The sequence below is a fragment of the Sprattus sprattus genome (assembly GCF_963457725.1).
Source record: "Sprattus sprattus genome assembly, chromosome: 19".
In the NCBI taxonomy this organism is placed as follows: Eukaryota; Metazoa; Chordata; class Actinopteri; order Clupeiformes; family Clupeidae; genus Sprattus; species Sprattus sprattus.
The window spans coordinates 15,993,164-16,006,276 of record NC_137917.1 but is presented as its reverse complement, the minus strand read 5'-3'; positions in this window follow the sequence as shown (position 1 = coordinate 16,006,276).

Here is a 13,113-nt window from a genome sequence, read left to right as displayed (position 1 = left end):
TCCCCTTTTTTCTCCATAGACTTGCATGGCAGAGGTCTCTGCCATTATGACGTCATAATAGGGTCATTAAAATGGCTTGCAGCTGTGCTTCTCACTGACACCTCCGCTCGCCAAATCCAAGGAACCGCATTTTCTCTGTCCCTCTCAATTCAACTTTGAAAAAGAATAAGAGGAACCGTATTTCTCTGTCCCTCTCAATTCAACTTTGAGAAAGAATAAGAGTAACTACAGTTTCTAACCTAGCTACCGTATTTCCACTTCGTTAAGGTGAGTTGAATGCATGGCAGCATTTTCAGTGTACTGACTGAAATTTTAATGGAAACTGATAGTTAGCCGTAGCAGCTAACATATAAATTAACGTTACGTTAACGTTGGAGACGACATTTTCCGTAATTCAAGTTGTGAAGTAAACCTTTGAAGTAATTCATGAATTTAGTTGTGTGGATATAGTGACCTAAGGCTTGTATTCCCACTACGGTAACGTTAGCTGTGTTAAGCAGAGCTATCCTAGCTGTGTTAAGCAGCTGTAACATCTGAGTACGGGGCTAAAGGCTAACTAACACTACGTAACGGGAGTATCCACTGGCAGTTTCAGCTAGCCGTAACGGGGGATCATTTTCCTTAATTCAAGTTGTTAAGTAAACCTGTGAAGTAATTCATGAATTTAGTTGTGTGGTCAAGTGAGCTAAGGCTTGTATTCCTACTACGGTAACGTGAGATATCCTAGCTGTGCGGGGCTATGCAAAGGTTGCTTATACTGAAAGAATGGTTAACTTGTTGTGGCCGATAGCGTGAGTTAACATTAACCCGTGTCCTGGGAGTAATGATTCATGAGAGACCTTGAATCATTAGGTTAACTGAAAAACGTTTGAGGATGTAGCTGTTGTAGTGTGCTCAGTTTTCGAAAACTAGACTGAAACTAAGAAGGATAACTATGACTAAATGTGACTAAAACTAATATGCACTGAATCTAAAATAGCTGCTGAATCTAAAATAGCTGCCAAAATGAACACTGAGATGTATTAATTTTGGCAGCTATTTTAGATTCAGTCTTAAGACAAAAATGCATATTAGTTTTAGTCACATTTAGTCATAGTTATCCTTCTTAGTTTCAGAAGAGGTTTTTCATGGTTGCTAGCTCTAATCAGATGTACTATAGGCTTATAAGAGAAGACTAACTTTTTATGCCAACGAACACCAATAACTAGAACTAATTTGACAGACTATAAACCAATGTGATACACGTGCTCTCTAGCTATACAGTAAAAGTGTTGCTTACGTTTGATACTAGACCTACAGTCTAACTCTAACTGCATTAAGTCTAACATATAGGCCTATCTTACAATAAACTTTAAGTAAAGCTGGCTATGTAACCGCATTCATTCCAATATTGTTACAGAGATGTTTCCTTTTACCAAGATAGCAATTTCAACAATTCACTTAGCTCAGTAAGTCAGTATAACGAAACTCTGAGATACCCTCATATGTCTAAACGTCAGTGGAGCCAAAATATAATGGTTGAGCTTGGTGGCTTGCTAAAATATATTGGAAGAAGGCCCCACTACACTGATTGAGTAGATGTAAATACATGTTAATTCATAGGCACTTGTTCTCTCTGTCACAGAGCAAGCACACTCTCGCAGTTCGTTCACGAAACGCATTCTAGTTTATTTATTAGTGTGCTTGCCCGAAGGGAAGCACAGTATTGTTATCGTCAAGTTTTCTTTATTTATTTATTTATTTATTCTCCCCGTTTTTCTTGCAGCTAACTCCTCCTCGCCCGTTTGAGCTAGAGACGCCATTCAAACACCAAAATGTCCGGCCCGATCCGGTGCAGGTTGCTATGACTTTTCGTGGCGATACTCTTTGCCACTCCTTTTTTATCCCTCTTTTTCATCCCCTTTTTCTCTCATTGACTAACATGGGGAAGGTTGAGCCATTGTGACGTCACGCACTCTAGCCAACTGACATTAGATCAGTTGACATAGGAGAAGCTCTCTTAAATGCCAGAAGTGGTTAGATAGAGAGTGCAAAATATTAAAACGAATGTAGTGGCAACAGTTTCAGGTACAGTTTATACACCCGCTCTAACAGTGTTAACCAGTATGTGAGTAACGTGGGTTTTATTAAGGCATAGCGTGTGTAATGTGTAGCTATTTCATTCCCTTTGTTAACCTTTCCGGCTGTCTGTATACCAGCAGCAGAGCGGAGCATTTCACTCCCCTGCAATCTCGGAATGAAATAGCTACACAATACACACGCTATGCTTTAATAAAATTCACGTTTTACGAGACACCAACAGAGGCACAACCGACAAGTCTTACCATTGAAGATCTTTGACGTTCGGTCTGAAACTTCATCCAGCCATCCAGGTTAATCCAAGTTGTTATGGAGAACGACAGTTGCATCAATCATATTTCATTAAAACTTCACACTTCTTACATTGGACATATCCACCAGCCTAATTAGAATCTGCATTGTCTACTGAGCAGAAAATTCTCCATACAGTAGATTTCCCTTCGTTTAGTATCATTTTAAACTTTCCAGATGACTGTATTGCCCTCGCTCGTCAAGTGATACGTGTCCAGAAACAAGGCTCCTTTGACTGGATAGCCAGAGCTAGCATAACTGCCATTGAAATCCAATGGTAATGCTACCTAGCTAGGTATGCTAATTGTCGGTATCCTTCGTTAACTCGCTAATCGTTAACCATCATGTCACTGGCTTTAATTTAAGAATGGCATGTTAGTAGTACATTTAGTAGTACATTTAATATCAGTACACTTGATTCATTACTGCTGATGTGTTACTTATATATGTTACTTATTAGCAGCTAGCTACCTAGCTAGCCACTGTGTTCCGATGTGTTTTCAGTTAGCGTTAGCGGCAAGCTAGCTACTGTAAAAGTTGAGTTGAGCTTCAGTTAAGACGCTGCGTACCGTACTTCATCATCACATTCGATTATTTATTACAAACAAATTCGAATTCAGCTGTAGGCATGAGACCTGTATCTTGGAGACTAATTGCATCCACAATGTAAGTACTGCAAGCTAGACTACTATGCAGTTGACACAACACAGGAGGTCCCTGGGCCTGAGAAGGGAAGGGAATGAGTTTAATGTGGCTATAATATGGAATTTTAAATGTGCCTAAAACTAGACTAAATTGTAATGAGTTTTCGAAAACTAGACTGAAACTAAGAAGGATAACTATGACTAAATGTGACTAAAACTAATATGCATTTTTGTCTTAAGACTGAATCTAAAAATAGCTGCCAAAATGAACACTGAGATAGGGGACCCCTTAATCTGCAATTCATGGTTGCTAGCTCTAATCAGATGTACTACCTAGGCTTATAAGAGAAGACTAACTTTGTATGGCAACGAACACCAATAACTAGAACTAATTTGACAGACTATAAACCAATGTGATACACGTGCTCTCTATCTATACAGTAAAAGTGTTGCTTACGTTTGATACTACACCTACAGACTAACTCTAACTGCATTAAGTCTAACATCTAGGCCTATCTTACAATAAACTTTAAGTAAAGCTGGCTATGTAACCGCATTCATTCTAATATTGTTGCAGAGATGTTTCCTTTTACCAAGATAGCAATTTCAACAATTCACTTAGCTCAGTAAGTCAGTATAACGAAACTCTGAGATACCCTCATATGTCTAAACGTCAGTGGAGCCAAAATATAATGGTTGAGCTTGGTTGCTTGCTAAAATATATTGGAAGAAGGCCCCACTACACTGATTGAGTAGATGTAAATACATGTTAATTCATAGGCACTTGTTCTCTCTGTCACAGAGCAAGCACACTCTCGCAGTTCGTTCACGAAACGCATTCTAGTTTATTTATTTATTCCGTACGTTTTTCTTGCAGCTAACTACTCCTCGCCCGATTGAGCTAGAGACGCCATTCAAACACCAAAACGTCCGGCCCGATCCGGTGCAAGCTGCTATGACTTTTCGTGGCGGTACAACTTGCCATCCCTTTTTTATTCCTCTTTTTCATCCCCTTTTCCTCTCATTGACTAACATGGTGGAAGGTTGAGCCATTGTGACGTCACACACTCTGAGCTAGGAGAAGCTCTGCCATAACAATCATGCTAATCGAAAACCACCATCAAGGTTTATACCTCTTAAATGCCATAAAAATCATGTAAATCTAAAACCACCATTAAGCTTTATATCATGATACAGTAGTAGGTATAGCTAGCGAGTTGTTTACGTTCACAACCCTCAGACAGTTAAAAAGGCCCGACAACAGTCACCAAAGAAAACCTAGATATACTATTGATACTATCGTGAATAGAGTGATGATAGCTAGCGAGCTATTTAGCCTTCACCCAGGCTCAGGTTTATTTTGCTAGGTATCTCCGATATCGACGCAGAGACACAGTGTGAAAAAGGATGAAAAACTTAACGAGGAAAAGTGGTTCGGGAACTACGTATGCAGTAGTTGGCTGTACCAACTCAAGAAAACACCTGAACGAGTGGTTAGATAGAGAGTGCAAAATATTAAAACGAATGTAGTGGCAACAGTTTCAGGTACAGTTTATACACCCGCTCTAACAGTGTTAACCAGTATGTGAGTAACGTGGGTTTTATTAAGGCATAGCGTGTGTAATGTGTAGCTATTTCATTCCGTTTGTTAACCTTTCCGGCTGTCTGTATACCAGCAGCAGAGCGGAGCATTTCACTCCCCTGCCATCTCGGAATGAAATAGCTACACAATACACACGCTATGCTTTAATAAAACTCACGTTTTACGAGACACCAACAGAGGCACAATCGACAAGTCTTACCATTGAAGATCTTTGACGTTCGGTCTGAAACTACAACCAGCCATCCAGGTTAATCCAAGTTATTGTGGAGAACGACAGTTGCATCAATCATTTCATTAAAACTTCACACTTATTACATTGGACATATCCACCAGCCTAATTAGAATCTGCATTGTCTACTGAGCAGAAATATCTCCATACAGTAGATTTCCCTTCGTTTAGTATCATTTTAAACTTTCCAGATGACTGTATTGCTCGTCAAGTGATACGTGTCCAGAAACAAGGCCCTTTGTCTGGATAGCCATAGCTAGCATAACTGCCATTGAAATCCAATGGTAATGCTACCTAGCTAGGTATGCTAATTGTCGGTATCCATCGTTAACTCGTTAATCGTTAACCATCATGTCACTGGCTTTAATTTAAGAATGGCATGTTAGTAGTACATTTAGTAGTACATATAATATCAGTACACTTGATTCATTACTGCTGATGTGTTACTTATATATGTTACTTATTAGCAGCTAGCTACCTAGCTAGCCACTATGAGTTCCAATGTGTTTTCAGTTAGTGTTAGCAGCAAGCTAAGCTAGCTGCTGTAATAGTTGAGTTGAGCTTCAGTTAAGACGCTGCGTACCGTACTTCATCATCACATTCGATTATTTATTACAAACAAATTCGAATTCAGCTGTAGGCATGAGATCTGTATCTTGGAGACTAATTGCATCCGCAATTTAAGTACTGCAAGCTAGACTACAGTTGACCCAACACAGGAGGTCCCTGGGCCTGAGAAGGGAAGGTAAGGTAAGGAGTTTAATGTGGCTATAATATGGAATTTTAAATGTGCCTAAAACTAGACTAAATTGTAATGAGTTTTCGAAAACTAGACTGAAACTAAGAAGGATAACTATGACTAAATGTGACTAAAACTTATATGCATTTTTGTCTTTAGACTGAATCTAAAAATAGCTGCCAAAATGAACACTGAGATAGGGGACCCCTTAATCTGCAATTCATGGTTGCTAACTCTAATCAGATGTACTACCTAGGCTTATAAGAGAAGACAAACTTTTTATGCCAACGAACACCAATAACTAGAACTAATTTGACAGACTATAAACCAATGTGATACACGTGCTCTCTATCTATACAGTAAAAGTGTTGCTTACTCTAACTGCATTAAGTCTAACATAGGCCTATCTTACAATAAACTTTAAGTAAAGCTGGCTATGTAACCGCATTCATTCCAATATTGTTGCACAGATGTTTCCTTTTACCAAGATAACAATTTCAACAATTCACTTAGCTCAGTAAGTCAGTATAACGAAACTCTGGAACTATTAGGCTATGACCAAATGTAACACCCTTTCACAATAAACAAGCAAACAAACAAACAAAAACAGAACAACAAAGATACCCTCATATGTCTAAACGTCAGTGGAGCCAAAATATAATGGTTGAGCTTGGTTGCTTGCTAAAATATATTGGAAGAAGGCCCCACTATACTGACTGAGTAGATGTAAATACATGTTAATTCATAGGCACTTGTTCTCTCTGTCACAGAGCAAGCACACTCTCGCAGTTCGTTCACGAAACGCATTCTAGTTAGTGTGCTTGCCCGAAGGGAAGCACAGTATTGTTATCGTCAAGTTTTCTTTATTTATTTATTTATTCCGTACGTTTTTCTTGCAGCTAACTACTCCTCGCCCGATTGAGCTAGAGACGCCATTCAAACACCAAAACGTCCGGCCCGATCCGGTGCAAGCTGCTATGACTTTTCGTGGCGGTACCCCATGCCACTCCTTTTTTATCCCTCTTTTTCATCCCCTTTTTTCTCCATAGACTTGCATGGCAGAGGTCTCTGCCATTATGACGTCATAATAGGGTCATTAAAATGGCTTGCAGCTGTGCTTCTCACTGACACCTCCGCTCGCCAAATCCAAGGAACCGCATTTTCTCTGTCCCTCTCAATTCAACTTTGAAAAAGAATAAGAGGAACCGTATTTCTCTGTCCCTCTCAATTCAACTTTGAGAAAGAATAAGAGTAACTACAGTTTCTAACCTAGCTACCGTATTTCCACTTCGTTAAGGTGAGTTGAATGCATGGCAGCATTTTCAGTGTACTGACTGAAATTTTAATGGAAACTGATAGTTAGCCGTAGCAGCTAACATATAAATTAACGTTACGTTAACGTTGGAGACGACATTTTCCGTAATTCAAGTTGTGAAGTAAACCTTTGAAGTAATTCATGAATTTAGTTGTGTGGATATAGTGACCTAAGGCTTGTATTCCCACTACGGTAACGTTAGCTGTGTTAAGCAGAGCTATCCTAGCTGTGTTAAGCAGCTGTAACATCTGAGTACGGGGCTAAAGGCTAACTAACACTACGTAACGGGAGTATCCACTGGCAGTTTCAGCTAGCCGTAACGGGGGATCATTTTCCTTAATTCAAGTTGTTAAGTAAACCTGTGAAGTAATTCATGAATTTAGTTGTGTGGTCAAGTGAGCTAAGGCTTGTATTCCTACTACGGTAACGTGAGATATCCTAGCTGTGCGGGGCTATGCAAAGGTTGCTTATACTGAAAGAATGGTTAACTTGTTGTGGCCGATAGCGTGAGTTAACATTAACCCGTGTCCTGGGAGTAATGATTCATGAGAGACCTTGAATCATTAGGTTAACTGAAAAACGTTTGAGGATGTAGCTGTTGTAGTGTGCTCAGTTTTCGAAAACTAGACTGAAACTAAGAAGGATAACTATGACTAAATGTGACTAAAACTAATATGCACTGAATCTAAAATAGCTGCTGAATCTAAAATAGCTGCCAAAATGAACACTGAGATGTATTAATTTTGGCAGCTATTTTAGATTCAGTCTTAAGACAAAAATGCATATTAGTTTTAGTCACATTTAGTCATAGTTATCCTTCTTAGTTTCAGAAGAGGTTTTTCATGGTTGCTAGCTCTAATCAGATGTACTATAGGCTTATAAGAGAAGACTAACTTTTTATGCCAACGAACACCAATAACTAGAACTAATTTGACAGACTATAAACCAATGTGATACACGTGCTCTCTAGCTATACAGTAAAAGTGTTGCTTACGTTTGATACTAGACCTACAGTCTAACTCTAACTGCATTAAGTCTAACATATAGGCCTATCTTACAATAAACTTTAAGTAAAGCTGGCTATGTAACCGCATTCATTCCAATATTGTTACAGAGATGTTTCCTTTTACCAAGATAGCAATTTCAACAATTCACTTAGCTCAGTAAGTCAGTATAACGAAACTCTGAGATACCCTCATATGTCTAAACGTCAGTGGAGCCAAAATATAATGGTTGAGCTTGGTGGCTTGCTAAAATATATTGGAAGAAGGCCCCACTACACTGATTGAGTAGATGTAAATACATGTTAATTCATAGGCACTTGTTCTCTCTGTCACAGAGCAAGCACACTCTCGCAGTTCGTTCACGAAACGCATTCTAGTTTATTTATTAGTGTGCTTGCCCGAAGGGAAGCACAGTATTGTTATCGTCAAGTTTTCTTTATTTATTTATTTATTTATTCTCCCCGTTTTTCTTGCAGCTAACTCCTCCTCGCCCGTTTGAGCTAGAGACGCCATTCAAACACCAAAATGTCCGGCCCGATCCGGTGCAGGTTGCTATGACTTTTCGTGGCGATACTCTTTGCCACTCCTTTTTTATCCCTCTTTTTCATCCCCTTTTTCTCTCATTGACTAACATGGGGAAGGTTGAGCCATTGTGACGTCACGCACTCTAGCCAACTGACATTAGATCAGTTGACATAGGAGAAGCTCTCTTAAATGCCAGAAGTGGTTAGATAGAGAGTGCAAAATATTAAAACGAATGTAGTGGCAACAGTTTCAGGTACAGTTTATACACCCGCTCTAACAGTGTTAACCAGTATGTGAGTAACGTGGGTTTTATTAAGGCATAGCGTGTGTAATGTGTAGCTATTTCATTCCCTTTGTTAACCTTTCCGGCTGTCTGTATACCAGCAGCAGAGCGGAGCATTTCACTCCCCTGCAATCTCGGAATGAAATAGCTACACAATACACACGCTATGCTTTAATAAAATTCACGTTTTACGAGACACCAACAGAGGCACAACCGACAAGTCTTACCATTGAAGATCTTTGACGTTCGGTCTGAAACTTCATCCAGCCATCCAGGTTAATCCAAGTTGTTATGGAGAACGACAGTTGCATCAATCATATTTCATTAAAACTTCACACTTCTTACATTGGACATATCCACCAGCCTAATTAGAATCTGCATTGTCTACTGAGCAGAAAATTCTCCATACAGTAGATTTCCCTTCGTTTAGTATCATTTTAAACTTTCCAGATGACTGTATTGCCCTCGCTCGTCAAGTGATACGTGTCCAGAAACAAGGCTCCTTTGACTGGATAGCCAGAGCTAGCATAACTGCCATTGAAATCCAATGGTAATGCTACCTAGCTAGGTATGCTAATTGTCGGTATCCTTCGTTAACTCGCTAATCGTTAACCATCATGTCACTGGCTTTAATTTAAGAATGGCATGTTAGTAGTACATTTAGTAGTACATTTAATATCAGTACACTTGATTCATTACTGCTGATGTGTTACTTATATATGTTACTTATTAGCAGCTAGCTACCTAGCTAGCCACTGTGTTCCGATGTGTTTTCAGTTAGCGTTAGCGGCAAGCTAGCTACTGTAAAAGTTGAGTTGAGCTTCAGTTAAGACGCTGCGTACCGTACTTCATCATCACATTCGATTATTTATTACAAACAAATTCGAATTCAGCTGTAGGCATGAGACCTGTATCTTGGAGACTAATTGCATCCACAATGTAAGTACTGCAAGCTAGACTACTATGCAGTTGACACAACACAGGAGGTCCCTGGGCCTGAGAAGGGAAGGGAATGAGTTTAATGTGGCTATAATATGGAATTTTAAATGTGCCTAAAACTAGACTAAATTGTAATGAGTTTTCGAAAACTAGACTGAAACTAAGAAGGATAACTATGACTAAATGTGACTAAAACTAATATGCATTTTTGTCTTAAGACTGAATCTAAAAATAGCTGCCAAAATGAACACTGAGATAGGGGACCCCTTAATCTGCAATTCATGGTTGCTAGCTCTAATCAGATGTACTACCTAGGCTTATAAGAGAAGACTAACTTTGTATGGCAACGAACACCAATAACTAGAACTAATTTGACAGACTATAAACCAATGTGATACACGTGCTCTCTATCTATACAGTAAAAGTGTTGCTTACGTTTGATACTACACCTACAGACTAACTCTAACTGCATTAAGTCTAACATCTAGGCCTATCTTACAATAAACTTTAAGTAAAGCTGGCTATGTAACCGCATTCATTCTAATATTGTTGCAGAGATGTTTCCTTTTACCAAGATAGCAATTTCAACAATTCACTTAGCTCAGTAAGTCAGTATAACGAAACTCTGAGATACCCTCATATGTCTAAACGTCAGTGGAGCCAAAATATAATGGTTGAGCTTGGTTGCTTGCTAAAATATATTGGAAGAAGGCCCCACTACACTGATTGAGTAGATGTAAATACATGTTAATTCATAGGCACTTGTTCTCTCTGTCACAGAGCAAGCACACTCTCGCAGTTCGTTCACGAAACGCATTCTAGTTTATTAGTGTGCTTGCCCGAAGGGAAGCACAGTATTGTTATCGTCAAGTTTTCTTTATTAGTGTGCTTGCCCGAAGGGAAGCACAGTATTGTTATCGTCAAGTTTTCTTTATTTATTTATTTATTCCGTACGTTTTTCTTGCAGCTAACTACTCCTCGCCCGATTGAGCTAGAGACGCCATTCAAACACCAAAACGTCCGGCCCGATCCGGTGCAAGCTGCTATGACTTTTCGTGGCGGTACCCCATGCCACTCCTTTTTTATCCCTCTTTTTCATCCCCTTTTTTCTCCATAGACTTGCATGGCAGAGGTCTCTGCCATTATGACGTCATAATAGGGTCATTAAAATGGCTTGCAGCTGTGCTTCTCACTGACACCTCCGCTCGCCAAATCCAAGGAACCGCATTTTCTCTGTCCCTCTCAATTCAACTTTGAAAAAGAATAAGAGGAACCGTATTTCTCTGTCCCTCTCAATTCAACTTTGAGAAAGAATAAGAGTAACTACAGTTTCTAACCTAGCTACCGTATTTCCACTTCGTTAAGGTGAGTTGAATGCATGGCAGCATTTTCAGTGTACTGACTGAAATTTTAATGGAAACTGATAGTTAGCCGTAGCAGCTAACATATAAATTAACGTTACGTTAACGTTGGAGACGACATTTTCCGTAATTCAAGTTGTGAAGTAAACCTTTGAAGTAATTCATGAATTTAGTTGTGTGGATATAGTGACCTAAGGCTTGTATTCCCACTACGGTAACGTTAGCTGTGTTAAGCAGAGCTATCCTAGCTGTGTTAAGCAGCTGTAACATCTGAGTACGGGGCTAAAGGCTAACTAACACTACGTAACGGGAGTATCCACTGGCAGTTTCAGCTAGCCGTAACGGGGGATCATTTTCCTTAATTCAAGTTGTTAAGTAAACCTGTGAAGTAATTCATGAATTTAGTTGTGTGGTCAAGTGAGCTAAGGCTTGTATTCCTACTACGGTAACGTGAGATATCCTAGCTGTGCGGGGCTATGCAAAGGTTGCTTATACTGAAAGAATGGTTAACTTGTTGTGGCCGATAGCGTGAGTTAACATTAACCCGTGTCCTGGGAGTAATGATTCATGAGAGACCTTGAATCATTAGGTTAACTGAAAAACGTTTGAGGATGTAGCTGTTGTAGTGTGCTCAGTTTTCGAAAACTAGACTGAAACTAAGAAGGATAACTATGACTAAATGTGACTAAAACTAATATGCACTGAATCTAAAATAGCTGCTGAATCTAAAATAGCTGCCAAAATGAACACTGAGATGTATTAATTTTGGCAGCTATTTTAGATTCAGTCTTAAGACAAAAATGCATATTAGTTTTAGTCACATTTAGTCATAGTTATCCTTCTTAGTTTCAGAAGAGGTTTTTCATGGTTGCTAGCTCTAATCAGATGTACTATAGGCTTATAAGAGAAGACTAACTTTTTATGCCAACGAACACCAATAACTAGAACTAATTTGACAGACTATAAACCAATGTGATACACGTGCTCTCTAGCTATACAGTAAAAGTGTTGCTTACGTTTGATACTAGACCTACAGTCTAACTCTAACTGCATTAAGTCTAACATATAGGCCTATCTTACAATAAACTTTAAGTAAAGCTGGCTATGTAACCGCATTCATTCCAATATTGTTACAGAGATGTTTCCTTTTACCAAGATAGCAATTTCAACAATTCACTTAGCTCAGTAAGTCAGTATAACGAAACTCTGAGATACCCTCATATGTCTAAACGTCAGTGGAGCCAAAATATAATGGTTGAGCTTGGTGGCTTGCTAAAATATATTGGAAGAAGGCCCCACTACACTGATTGAGTAGATGTAAATACATGTTAATTCATAGGCACTTGTTCTCTCTGTCACAGAGCAAGCACACTCTCGCAGTTCGTTCACGAAACGCATTCTAGTTTATTTATTAGTGTGCTTGCCCGAAGGGAAGCACAGTATTGTTATCGTCAAGTTTTCTTTATTTATTTATTTATTTATTCTCCCCGTTTTTCTTGCAGCTAACTCCTCCTCGCCCGTTTGAGCTAGAGACGCCATTCAAACACCAAAATGTCCGGCCCGATCCGGTGCAGGTTGCTATGACTTTTCGTGGCGATACTCTTTGCCACTCCTTTTTTATCCCTCTTTTTCATCCCCTTTTTCTCTCATTGACTAACATGGGGAAGGTTGAGCCATTGTGACGTCACGCACTCTAGCCAACTGACATTAGATCAGTTGACATAGGAGAAGCTCTCTTAAATGCCAGAAGTGGTTAGATAGAGAGTGCAAAATATTAAAACGAATGTAGTGGCAACAGTTTCAGGTACAGTTTATACACCCGCTCTAACAGTGTTAACCAGTATGTGAGTAACGTGGGTTTTATTAAGGCATAGCGTGTGTAATGTGTAGCTATTTCATTCCCTTTGTTAACCTTTCCGGCTGTCTGTATACCAGCAGCAGAGCGGAGCATTTCACTCCCCTGCAATCTCGGAATGAAATAGCTACACAATACACACGCTATGCTTTAATAAAATTCACGTTTTACGAGACACCAACAGAGGCACAACCGACAAGTCTTACCATTGAAGATCTTTGACGTTCGGTCTGAAACTTCATCCAG